The 13122-nt window shown below is 35.0% G+C and overlaps 1 protein-coding gene across 3 annotated transcripts in view; it reads left to right on the forward strand.

The window, feature by feature from the left end:
• LOC149176119 (uncharacterized) overlaps window positions 1-13122 on the forward strand; it is a 331808-nt gene that overhangs the window by 56307 nt on the left and 262379 nt on the right. For 2 of the 3 annotated variants that reach the window (XM_089419884.1, XM_089419886.1), the window contains exons 3-4: window positions 4766-5023; window positions 5167-5236. The exons of the other annotated variant lie outside the window; for it this stretch is intronic. The gene's annotated coding sequence lies outside the window, so the exon portion shown is untranslated. The remainder of the gene's footprint in view (window positions 1-4765; window positions 5024-5166; window positions 5237-13122) is intronic. 3 annotated transcript variants of the gene reach the window in all.

The raw sequence follows: 13122 nt of genomic DNA on the forward strand, positions 1-13122 counted from the left end.
CCAAGACTCTTCATCTCAATTTCAAAAATCAACTCCCTCTTACACTGGACATTGAGAACTTCAGCCTCTGTCAGAAACATATAATCTACATACAACAGGAAAATCAAGGGCTCACTTTCAACAACTTTGAAGTACAATTTCGGATCAAAATCGCTCTTTTTTAAACCAAGTCCCAACAAAATAACTATCAATGTGAGAATACCATGCACGAGGAGCTTGCTTCAACCCATACATTGTTTTCTTCAATTTGCAAACATGTGTCTCTATATCATGAATCTCAAAGCCTTGAGGTTGCTCAATATAATTTTCTTCTTCAATATAAATTTCTTCTTCAATGAATCCATCCAGAAAAGAAGTCTTGTCATCCATTTGATGCAATTTCCAACCTGCAATAGAAGCAAGAGAAGTAACATATCTAATAAAAGCATACTTGGCTATGGGATCAAAAGTGTTTTCATAATCCTCTCCCTCTTTCTGGAAAATCCCCGGGCCACAAATTTTGCCTTGTATTTCTCAATACTTCCATCAGTTGCATGTTTGATTTTGTAGATACATTTGGAAGACACAACAAATTTCTCTTCAAGCCTTGGCACAATTTCCCAAACAACATTCTTCAATATAGGCTAGTACTCTTCAATCATAGCATTTTTCCAAACTTGATGTTAAGTTGCTTCTTCATAGGTAGATGGCTTGGACTTAATGATCTTACACATCATTTTTTCATAGCCTTAATACTTCTTCGGCCTATTGCTTTCCCTTAAGGTCCCATGGGGTGTTGCATGTCCTTCAATTTCCTTCAAAGTTCTTTCAAGCTAGGCAGGTCTCTTTCTAGTCCTAGGCATAATGACTCTTGGTGAGTCAACAAACCTATGTGGATCATCAAATTATTCATGAGGATCTTGTTCCATAGGTTCAGGTTCTTTATATTTTGATTCCACAATCTTAAGAGCCACCTACATCTCATCATCAGAGTCCAAGTGTGATCCCTTGGACTTCTAGGAAGTAGCATCCTCATAAAAAAGGACATCCTTGCAAGTTTCAATAAAATGTTATCTTGGCACATACACCCCAAAGGCCTTTGAATTTTCATTGTAGCCAACTAAAGTTCCCTTCTTCACATAAGGTTCCAACTTTTTCCATTTCTCCTTGAGCACATGAACATAAACAACACAATAGAAAATTCTCAAATGCTCAACATTGCGTCTCTCACTTGTGAAGCCTTATTTAAGAGTCTTGTAATCCTAGATTCGATGTGGAAATCGATTTTTAACTTAAACATTTGTCTTTGAAGCTTCTCCTAATAGAGACGTCTACAACTCTTGATCATGATGCGTGGCCTTGGCATCTTCCATAATAGTTTTATTCTTCCTTTTAACGATTCCATTTTGTTGAGGATAATGGGGAACTATAAGCTCCCTCTTAATTCCAGCATCCCTGCAGAAATCAGTCAACTCCATGGATACATATTCTCCTCCATTGTCAGACCTTAAAGTCTTCATCCTTCTTCCTGTATTATTTTCAACTTGTGCCTTGAATTCCTGAAACTTCTCAAATACTTCATCCTTTTATTGCAATAAATAAATCCATGTTTTACGAGAGTAATCATCAATAAAAGTGACACAATATAAATGACCACCCAAGTATTTGTCAGACATAGGTCCACAAACCTCTGAATGCACAATATCCAAGATTCATTTGGATCTACTATCACTACTAGTACATCATCCTTTGAAATTTTTCCCGAGAACACATCCTTCACAAGCTCCATCATGCTCAATCTTGATTTTACGTACACCCCTAACAAAATATTTCATTCTAGAAAATGCTTTATAATGAACATGAGCATTCCTTTGATGCCATAGCTCACAAAGTTCAGTGGTGTTGTGTAACAAGGCTTGAATTGAGCCTCCGAGGAGATGACATAGGCCTCCAATTTGCACACTAATGACCTTGGAATATTCAAAGGAGGAGCCCTTTTTCGATACTAGAACTTTTCAATAAACGAAAGCAATTCTATATCCTTTGCCTTCAAGAGATGAAATTAATAACAAGTTCTTCTTAAACCAGGAACATATAAAATTTTATTAGTAATCCTTCCACCTTGAGCTTATTGCTAATATTTCGTTTCCATTCCAGATTTTGTGTCACCGCTGGGGGAGATCTTGTTTCTCCAATTTTGTTTCCTTGAGCAAGGCCATGAGAGGCTTTTCTTGTTTTATTAAAGCTTTGACTTCTGCCATTTGTTTCTCCAATTAGAGCTCCCTGCAATTCTAGGAGAGACTCTTCATTATTTCTTACTAGCATGGGTTTCCCCTTGGGATGGGGAATATTTATTCCCTTTCTTGTTTGTTCTAATTGTTTGTAGTTGGGTGTTTAGGATGTTTGCAACCCATTTCCTTTTCTTTCTTAGTTTTATCCAACCTTATTTCTTTGTTGGTTTTCCTTTCTATATTATGTTGCCTCTCTAACTCTTTTTTTTTTTGGTTCTTTCTATTGAACTGGAGGTTTGAATCAACCTTAGTTCCCTATGGGGAGGGGGGTTCCTCCTCCTTTGTTATTTGATTTTCTTGGAGCGGCTTAGTCTTCTTCCAATGGCGGAATTAGCTCGCCAGTTTTGGTATGGCCATATTCATTGTGATTTATCAGGTGTGTGTGTGGAGGGGTTGTATTATGGTATTTCACCTTCTTTAACTTCTAGGTTCAAGGCTTCAAAGTTGTTTCCTCTCGATCCACTAGCTCCAACATTGGTGGTTCCCTCACTAGCGCTTTAGCCTAACGCCCTTTTGGTATTGTGTCTTGATCCTTTGTCATTTTCGTGTTCATTTCTTTGCCTCTATGATTGTTGTGACTACTAATGACGAGGGTCACCTTCTCCTTTTCTGCACTTGTTGTCATTGCTCCCATGTCTCTCCCTAGCTTAGTTGTTCCTCTTGTTTTTTCTTACAGCCATATTCATGGCATAGCTTGCATTTTAAAGCAAGTTTATCATAGTCCACTTCTTGAATATGTGACAAGTTATCCAAATTAAGGTTGATGTCCACTGGGAGGCCTTTCCCTAGGTCCACCTCCATGTAGATGCATGCACATGAGAAAAGGCCTTCACGGGGCTCAGCGCTGCCATTGTATTCTGCCATTGTATTTCCCTAGGGTGTTCTTGATACTTTTGAAGGTAGTATCATTCCAATAGTGAAGGGGGAGAAATGGGACTTTTACCCAAATAAGGACATCAAAAGGGACATTGCTATCACGATTGAAGTTTAGGCTCCAACGGTCTAAATAAAAGACTTGAGCACCCTTAAAATAAAAGTTCACTTTTGAAGATCAGATCTCAATCTTTTTGTTTTAAAAGAAAAAAGTATATAAACCCACACTGTAGAAGGAGGAGGAGATCTCCCCTTTGATGAGGGGCTTCTAGTTTTTCTCCACTCATTGACAAATCGTGTGTGGAGAAGGACAGAGACCCATGAACTAGCCAACGAACCCTCATTCAACAAATTTCAAGGCTCTTGATCTAGCCTGAGGAACACTCACCTCAACTTTCAGAATCTCATCTAGTTTTTCATGAAACGGGAGGGAGTGCTTTTCTGGAACTTGGGCTCATTTGTGATCAAAAGCTGAAATGGTTCTTCCTTGGGGTAAGGGGGAGGGAGGGCCTCTGATTCCCCGGCTGAAGAAGACATAATGACCTACATACTTTTAGGTAGTCGTAGAGGGAACCCACTCTAGCCAACCCAATGTGAGTAGGTTTTCTCGATGCACCGGTCAATCAAACTCCATTCCATCAAATATTTTGCAGGAAGCAGAGATAGGTAATTGAGCTCGTCGTATCAGAGGTCCGAAAGACAGTGAAATTTCAAGTTAATAATAATTATAAAATTTATATATATATAGATATATTACATGTTAATATTTTTAGATTATATTGTAATGATTAATAGAATTTTGATTTAATAATCAAAATAATATAATAATAATCTCAAAAAATTCAAAAAAAATTATAGCTATTTTTAATTGTATATAATAAAAATAATTTTTAATAATTATTAGTTTATTTGTTATATGTTTTGGAAGTTTTTCCCATCTATTTTCTGGGATAATTTATTTTAGAGATTTGTTGGAATCACAAATTTGAATTGTGAACTCTCCACAAATCTAATGCCCCAAAAAAATATTTAAAATGTTAAATCCATTATCAAACCAAAAACGCCAAAACATATAATAATTAAACAAAACTTTTTAATAATATAAAAATAAAAATAACAATTTAATTTAAATAAAAAACTCAACACAATCCATAACGAATCCTACGATATTTAAAAAATTATTAAATGACACTCACAACTTTTAAACTATATTAAATATTAAATGACATTCACAACTTTCAAACAATTTTTAATATCGTTTAACTAGTGAAAGCAATCCATTTTTTTATAAGGCATTTTTAAGTCATTATCAATTACAACATTTTAAACATAGACCTTTTTTATAAAGCATTTTTAAGTCATTATCAATGACAATATTTTAACCATAGATGCCTTGTTGGTGCACTCAAAAAAAATATATTTGCCATGATGAAGACAAAACCATCTTAATCTATCACATGATGCCATGATAAAAATTAATATTTTTAAACCTCATTAATCTCGAGTAGGCTGTACCGTGAATAGATTGTAGTGTTGAGATGTGCGTTCAAGTAAATAGAAAATAATTAATTGTATTTATATAGTAATATTTTCTATATATGTTACTTGCATGACATTTTTAGACGGTGGGCCTTTTCCATTTGCTCTGGGAAACCGAAGATCCTCATCGACCCAACCCAAAAAAGGAAAGTAATATTTCAAAGGCAAAAAAACGGAAGTTCGGGAACATCTGCAACCCGAACAAAACCACAGCGGCAAAAGAAACGGTTCGTCCCGAGATCGAACCTCGCCGGTTCAAACATTGAAGTCTGTCTGAAACATCCTGGCAGTGGCATAGGGTCTCTGAGCTCTCCAGGGAATTTGATCACGGATTACAAGCGGTGAGTCTGGCTGCGGTCCCTGCAATAATCGTCTTCCAAACGTTTAGATGGATCTGTTACGGTTCTCGTGTTACAATTATTTATTTTCCATTATTGTGTTTGCATCGGGTTTCTCATTGATTGCTTGCTGCTCTGGGATTAAGGTGTTGGAATGAGGTGCATCCTTTAACATGGAGGGCGATACGAACTGGTGCTTCACGCAGGGTGAATTTCGTAAGTTTCAGACCGTTCTTTACACCGATCTTTTACATATAAATTTGCTATTTATCGTTACTCGCCGATATATTCTTGAACAATTTAACACGAAAATGTATGCCGGACAACAATTTAGAACTAGATCTGTGGTACCGGCGATTGTCACGAAAAACAATTTGAAACTGTGAACTCGAATTCTCGAAGGGTTCGTAGAAGTTTCGACTAGAATGAGTTAGGGTTTCGTAAGAAGACATGAGAATTTCCAATTGCAATGAATGTAGTACTCGAAATATTGCCTTTCTGGACCTCTGTAACCGAAATTTACAGTTTGGAAGCGGCTTTGACTATACTCCACCTTTTCATTTTCTTGTCACTATCCTGTATCAAAAATTTTGTTTATGTTTTTAGAATCTAAATGATTACTTGTCTGTCTTCCCTTTTAGTTCTCTGAATCATTTAGAATCGCCGTTTGGCTTGGCCTTTGGTTCTTTAAACAGGACCTTGTTGTTCTTTAAAATAGGCTTGGTTTTCCAAGTAATGCCGCCCCTAACGCTTTCGTTTCCGTGAGTACTATGCTCACATTTTTGCATTTTGTTCAAATTGTTTTAGTTTCAGTGACCGCCGATCCCGCATTTTGCGGCTGTAGCGCAGTAATGTATTCGATTGATGAATTGCATCTGCTTCAGCATTTTAATTGCATTTTTCTGCTGGTTCACGGAATTCGCAGATAATTAAATATAAGAAATACTATATTTAGTTTAAGCGTCTTGGTGAAGAGAACTTCAGAGTATTTGCATTGTTCTGCTGGCTCACGGAGAAACTCAAAGCAAAATAAATGTCTAGAAGAAATATTTAGTTTCAAGAGTCTCGGTGAAGAGATGTTAAAATAATTTGTGTTGTTCTGCTTCCTCATGGAGAAGCTCGCAGCAAAATAGATTTCAAGACGGAAAGAGCCTCGATGTAAAAATGTTAAAATGATTTGTGCTTTTCTGCTGGCTCACGGAGAAAAGTGCAGCAAATAAATGTCAGGAATAAAACTATTGGTTTCAAAAGTCTCGGTGAGGAGATCTTTAAATCATATGCACCGTTCTCCTGCCTTAAGAAATTCTTGCAGCAAAATAAATGTGAAGAAGAAAATATTTAGTATACAAGAATCTCGGCGAAGAGATCTTTATATCATCTGCACTATTCTCTTGGCTGACAGAGAAAGGCGCAGCAAAATAAATCTCAGGAAAAATAATCTACTGCTTTGAAAAGTTTCGTTGAAGAGATCTTTAAACGCCGATCGAGTCTGCTACTCTGAAGGGAGGCGGAGGCTTTGAAGTTATTCACTGGTTACATGATAATCTACTGCTTTGAAAAGTTTCGTTGAAGAGATCTTTAAACGCCGATCGAGTCGGCTACTCTGAAGGGAGGCGGAGGCTTTGAAGTTATTCACTGGTTACATGTTACTCTAAGCCAGCGTTTCAAAAGATTCACAGTACAGAGAAATGTCGTCACTACCTCATGGAATCTCGGGTTGTTGTATCAAATCATCCAAATTTTGACAGACGAGGATAGGACATTCCTATACGTGTCGCTCTGGCGGGTTCAGTTTCAAGCATCGAAACATTGGGAGTTGAACCTAGATAAGTTCAAGCCAGGTCTGACCATTTTAGCGACATCCATTTTAAAAGGATAATGTGCCAGTTTGCCACCGCCCATCGATTCCTTCAGTAAAAGTTTCCAGGTGTTGTATAAAAAAGCAGTTCTCCGAAATGAATTAAGAAAAAGGCTATGATACTTAGGGTTATCAATTTAGTTTAAATCCAATTTAGTATAGTTTTGTATCCTGCCACCGGAGAAATATGATTGTTCTGTGCCAGTTTGCCACCGCCTATCGATTCCTTCAGTAAAAGGTTCCAGGTGTTGTATAAAAAAGCAGTTCTCGGAAATGAATTAAGAAAAGGGCTATGATACTTAGGGTTGTCGGTTTAGTTTAAATCCAATTTAGTATAGTTTTGTATCCTGCCACTGGAGAAATATGATTGTTCTGTGTCAGATCTTTTAACGTGCTACCATGTTTTTAGATCACAAATAATAACATTTTTCCGACATTCTACCAACGAAAACAGCTAAATGTTGAAGGGTAGCGTTAGTGGAGAGCATGATTCTTTGATCAGATCTCTTTAACGAGCGACCAAGCTTTTAGGGCAGGAATGATATATCAAAGATATGGTCTCGTGAAAAGTTATGCTGGAAGGGAGCTTGGCTTGAGGTTAAAAGGGTTTATGTGTGAAGTGATTTGCAGTCATTTGAGGAAGAGCTTTGGCTGCATACGGAAATCATTACTTTAGTATCTTTTTTAAAATACTGACCGTTCTCTTTTTTTTATTCTTTAATGAAACTTTTTTATGTTATATATATATTTTGTAGTAGGAAATTTAGCATAATTCAGTTCTCAAATTAAAGAAATTAAAGATATAGGGGTAGGTTCATTCATTATTATAAAAAAAATATAATAAAAAATTATGTTATATATATTTTATGTTATATATATATTTTGTAGTAGGAAATTTAGCATAATTCAGTTGTCAAATTAAAGAAATTAAAGATATAGGGGTAGGTTCATTCATCATTATTATAAAAAAAAATATAATAAAAAATCAGGTCCCTTGGAATAATTTGGTGGTCGGTAAGAGGACTGGATTTTAGAAAATATATCATTGTGAAAGATCGACTATGACAAACAAGCTAGTTACAACACAACAATATAATAATAATATTATCGAATTTAAAATGACGAAAGAGTGAAGCTATTTTAAATTATATAATATATAATAATATTATATAAAATATAAATTATATAATATATATTATTATTATTATTATTAAAATAAAACTTTTAGAAAATATATCATTGTGAAAGATCGACTATGACAAACAAGCTAGTTACAATAGGTTTCCGTAGATTTCGCTGATTTAATAGGAAAACTAATTATTTACTAAACTATTTTACCTAAAATCCTTTGACTTCGTACTCATTATTTACTCATTATTTTAAGTAATAGGAAAAATCAAATTATATTAAATCATTATTTCAAGTAATAGGAAAAATCATATTATATTAAATTTAACATTTAGATGTCTACCATAAATCTATAATACTTGACATTTGGCTAATTATATATACATAAACAAGTTTTATATACATAAACATAATACTTCACATTTGGCTAATTATATATACATAAACAAGTTTTATATACATAAGCAAGTTTTATATGGTACTAAAATAATTAAATTAATATTTTTTAAGATTACGGTTGGTTTTGTATCTTGAACGCTTATTTGTTGATCTAAATGATAGACTAGTCTTTCATAAATATTTATCATCGTGATGATGAACTAGGGTTGTTGGTTCGAAAGATCATAACAACAAACCTAATGCGATATGAATCTCGAAGATGATTTACACAAACATGAAGATCGTACAAACTTGAAATCTGAGAAGAATGAAAATATTTTATTTTAATGATATTTTAATTAGGTAATTTTTTTAAATTAACTAATTTGACATTAATAATTTTAATTATTAAGATAAAAATTAGGCTTATTATTACAATTTTAAAATTATCTTCTTTTTTTTTTAATATTTTCTAACATGAAAATTTGTATTAGTCTCTCTTCCATTGAAAGTATAGTTATGACTAGGTATCTTATATATAAGAAGTTATACAACATGAATGCCAAGAAGTTTCCTAAAATTCCCCAATATCGACTAGACTATTGGGGAATCAATGAGGAGATCATAAAATTCCCATCATATTAAAAATATTATTACTTCAAAATTTAAAGCGAATTAGTGGGGAAATAAAGAGCTGGAGGGAAAAAGGAAATCTCCAAACCAAAATTATCTTTGTCTTAACTAGTGTTAAGAAGAAAATGAATATTGTCAAGATTAGAACTATTTTTCATGAACTTCATAGTGTAATTGGGCATCGACTCATTCCCAAAACAACATGGGATGAAAGATTTTGTCACTTGCATGATCCTAGGAGGGTTGAAGAGGAAAATCACATTTTCTTAGATTGTCCATCTTATACTCACATTCAATTTATTTTTTAAAATATTTGTCATACTACCAACCTTCTTGACCTTTTAACTCAACAAAACTATGGTGATCTAGGAACTCTTCTCTCACTTTTTTTTAGCATAAAAATAAAATATTAAAAATTCTAATTAATCCCTTACCCTCTTAAATTCTTAAATTGTATTTTTATTTTTGAAAAAGTGAGTGTTAAATGTGAGAATGTGTGTTGATGTATAAAAATAGATGGTGAAGATAAAGGTACATGTTTGTCTTACAATACTATAAATGTACATGTTCACCTCATGGGAAGGGAAGTGTGCATATATATATGATGGTTTGACAAGTGAGTTATAATAAGTTTTCTCACTATTTAAAAAAATGTAAATCTTTATTTTATAAAGAGTAAAATGTATATGCATATACATTTTTATATAAATACACCTTCATTTCTATCACCTACCTTTTGCCCCCACACACACACATATATAATTATCTATGTTTTAAATGCATATATAAATTTCAACATTTCCAAAAAAATCAATTTATATATGTTAGACACCTAATCCTTGGGTTATGTTTCAAGTTAGTATATTATGGTAATTAGTCCAAGAAAACTTTGAAACTAAATCAACTATTTTTTTATTGTATTAATACGTACACTATATAAATCATTCATTAACCTCAATTCTTAATTATACAATTAAATTGGTTTCCAATTTTGTTGTCTTACATGTGAAAGAGATATAATGAATTAAACCCTTAACAATTTCTTACACATGCTTTTTAGTCCAGTATTGCCATATATATCATTTTGATATAAACACTGTGGTGCCAACATTAATTTCCCTTAATGTTAATGGAGTTGTCTACAGAGGGGGGAATTGCCTGGACGGTCAAAAGTGGCCGAAATCCAGGCAAAAAATTCAAAAAATCTTGTAGAGGTAGTGTTTGAATCATGTTTTTTGATGGTGGAAATGGATTAAGCACCATCAAAAACTTTAGAGCACCTAAAATTATGAAGTTTAACTGCTTTTACTTAAATTTACAAAAATCCTTGCGAAATTTTTTCAAAATATAACCAAAATTTCCATAACGTTCAAGGCAAAAAAACTTAATTGTTAATCTACACCCGTTGCCTTTCTAAAATTTATCAATATGTGAAAGACATGTAATAAATTAAACCCTTAAACAACTCGTAACATACATGATTTTAGGTCCAATATTGCCATCTACATCATTTTGATATAAAACTGTGGCGCCAACGGTAATTTCCCTTAATGTTAAACATGTTCTATACTTTCTACAAAATCTATATGATGAATAACGTTTTAAATTACATTCCATTTTCATCTTCTAACTCGTCACATACATGCTTCTACGTCCAACGTTGTCATATACATCCTTTTGATGTAAAGAGCTTGGCGCTAATGTTAATTGCCCTTAATATTAATATGTTCCTCATCGTTCCTTTTTACAAAAACTATACGAGGGATAAAATTTTAAATTACATTCCATTTTCATAGCTTAGAAGGGCGGGTGTTGGACCGATTGTGCATTTGTGCACATTTTATCAGCTCACAAAGGATGGAAAGAATACATTTACGTTATACACTTGTAAACGACACGAGAGAAAAGTATACATAATTTATGCATCACAACAATTAGAAACAGATTTTGAAACAAGGTGAAATTTTTTTAATTCGACGGGAAATGATCAATCGCTGCAACATACATATATATTTTGAAACAATGTGAAAATTTTATATTTTAGGGGAAATGACCAATCCCTGCAACATATTTTAAAACAAGGTGAAAATTTCATTCATTTTAGGGAAAATGACTCTCTCAACAAAACAATACAATTGTAAAAACGGGGAAAAACAAAATAAAAGGCAAGTTTCCAAAATTTGAAAATGAGTTCTATATTTGTAGGGATTAGAGATCAACTCAACTGTTATTACAAACATCAATCTAGTAGCGGATTTCATAGACTATATTGTTTTATTCAAATTAGATATAGACCAATTTGAAGCAAGATGTTGAATAACACATCATACATGCAAGAGGACCCACTTGTGGCACGATGCATGTCTGAATGGTAACCTTTTTTTTTCTTTTTTTTTTTCTTTTTTTTAATCTAAATTTGTCTACTCCTATATTGATATAAAAATATTTTTACAAAGAGGCAGTGGCCTCAAGAAGTCTAGCCCAGAGATGCGGCATGCTCACATTACATAGTTGAACACTGACCAAAAAGACTTGTTGAAGACTGACCAGAAGAGCTTCTAGGACCATGACCATAACTAGTTCATGGAAACAGAATATGCCAATATCGAAACTAAAGACTGACCAGAGGTAATTCAAAGACCAAAACAGGTTGACTGGGCCCATACAAATAAACAGGGAAGTGCTGCCCAATTCAAAACTGAAATTTGACCCATTAAACAACTGTAACCGTAACTGAGACCCAAAGACACAGTCAGAAGAATGTCACCCACGTAGGGGAAACCAACGATTTAACTTTAGAAAAAAGGTCTGAGCATGAGCACTGTAGAGCATATAATGACTATAAAACAGGAGGGAATTGAGCACCTTCGAGCAACAGAGAATCAAAAACCATTGAACGCAGACTTGATTAAGCTTCATGAGAGGTGGAAGGCGACTCTTCAACGATGCGACACCCATATTTGTAGGGCTCTTCATCCTTAGAGGGATGGCCCTCTTTGCCTGAAGAACCGCCACCATTAGGGACGCTCGGACCAGCTTGAATGTTCATGTCCTAGGTTGCAGTGCCACCAGGATCCTTACTCTACTTGTTGTCATTCTGAGAAGTGCCATGCTTATCTTTCGCCCTCGTCTCTAGAGTCACCCTTGATGTCACAGCAACCAGACCAGAAGTATCCTCTCGAAGCTCAATGGTAACTGAAATTATGAAGGAGAAATTACTGAGTGTACAAGGGAACTGAAAACGAGCGGTGTGAGATTGAGAATTATGAGAGCGCGTTGCTGAATTATGCCGCCCTTGACCCCGTCCACGACCACTCCTGGTAACGGGATAACAGTCAGAGCAGAAGGCCGAGGAATAAGACGAGGAGTCCGAAGTAGAGGAGGAGGGCTGGCAGATAACTCGCCCATGGGAACTTCCCCTCCTGCAACGCATTCTCTAGCACATTCTAGGCATAATGAAAAGAGCAGGAGGTGCTGAACAGGCAGCAGTACTGTGAAGGCAAGGGGGGACTGAAAGGGGCCTAGCTTCAGCTCGTAGAGGAGCACTGGGAAAAACTGAGGATGAGCGACAACTGAATTTGCAGAATGGGCTTTGTGAAACATGAAATCCCCACGATAAATCAACATAGCATTCCAAAGCACAACGTTTCCCTGGGCTGGTCCGAGAGCGAGGCTCTGCGGCAACAAGGGAACAACACGAGCGCAGGGGAGGAGCATGAATGAATTCTTGGAGGGGCGCCATGACAAATGAACTTGCAGGCTAGTGTGGAGGGACGAGCTGCATTAACGCAGCATTGAAGATGTTAGCATAAGACTTAAAGACTGGCATCACGCGAGGCCGGATGGCGGTGGTAATAAGCCATGCGCCAACCCACCAAGCCGCCCACGTACAGAACGCAATGTTACACACCCGCATCCGGGAGTCTGAATGGTAACCATTAAAACAATGCTATTAATTAATTATTCCCTGTCTATTTAGTTTAGTTAAATATTAATTTTCATGCAACGTGCCCTTAACATTGCAACTATTTAGTTTAGTTAAATATTAATTTTCATGCAACCTACCCTTAACATTGCAACTGTCTATTTAGTTTAGTCAAATATT

Source organism: Pinus tabuliformis, chromosome 4_1 (assembly GCF_031772625.1).
Source record: "Pinus tabuliformis cultivar Carrire ecotype Pingquan chromosome 4_1, CPIR1, whole genome shotgun sequence".
In the NCBI taxonomy this organism is placed as follows: Eukaryota; Viridiplantae; Streptophyta; class Pinopsida; order Pinales; family Pinaceae; genus Pinus; species Pinus tabuliformis.